Consider the following 740-nt stretch of genomic DNA (forward strand, 5'->3'; position numbering starts at 1 on the left):
TGTTTTGATATTGCTCTTTACCGACCTCTGGAGATCCAGGTTCAAAAAATATTTAACAATCTGTTAACTATAATAGGGTCTGTATAAATTCTAGTAGAATTAATTTCTTTACCCACTATGATTATAAAAGAATAACTTACTTCTTGCGTGTAGCTTTCGTCAATATTCCTTTTATTTGAATGCATCATTATATTTCAAATGCCAATTCTGAACTGATAATATAATTCATCGTCGGAGTTTTTATATCCGTGTTCATAAGTCAAGCACGCCTAACAAATTAAATTACAGAAAAATTTCACACTTTCAAACAAAGGAAACATCACGCACTTTGAACAGAGATCAGCACGAATTTTCACGGTGGTTGAATTCCGGTCATTACACTGTCTGCTTGTATGGCGGGAGTACTGTGCGCTACTTATCATTATAGCTATATGCGGGGACTGTGCACTACTTATCGTTATAGCTACATAGGGGGACTGTCCGCTCTCTTTAATTGTAGCTGTATGGTGGTCATCCCGCTCTCTATTGTTATAGCTATATAGGGAGACACCCCAATACTTATCGTTATAGCTATATAGGGAGACACCCCGCTACTTATCGTTATAGCTATATAGGGAGACACCCCGCTACTTATCGTTATAGCTATACTACTGACACTCCCCCGCAGCCTTCAGGGCAAGGGTTGTAAGTTATGCCCTGAGGGCATATAAGTTTTTATAAAAGACCTTGTCGTAAAAACT

This window comes from Artemia sp. Qi Xiang Cuo, chromosome 3 (genome assembly GCF_049724085.1).
Source record: "Artemia sp. Qi Xiang Cuo chromosome 3, ASM4972408v1, whole genome shotgun sequence".
Classification (NCBI taxonomy): domain Eukaryota; kingdom Metazoa; phylum Arthropoda; class Branchiopoda; order Anostraca; family Artemiidae; genus Artemia; species Artemia sp. Qi Xiang Cuo.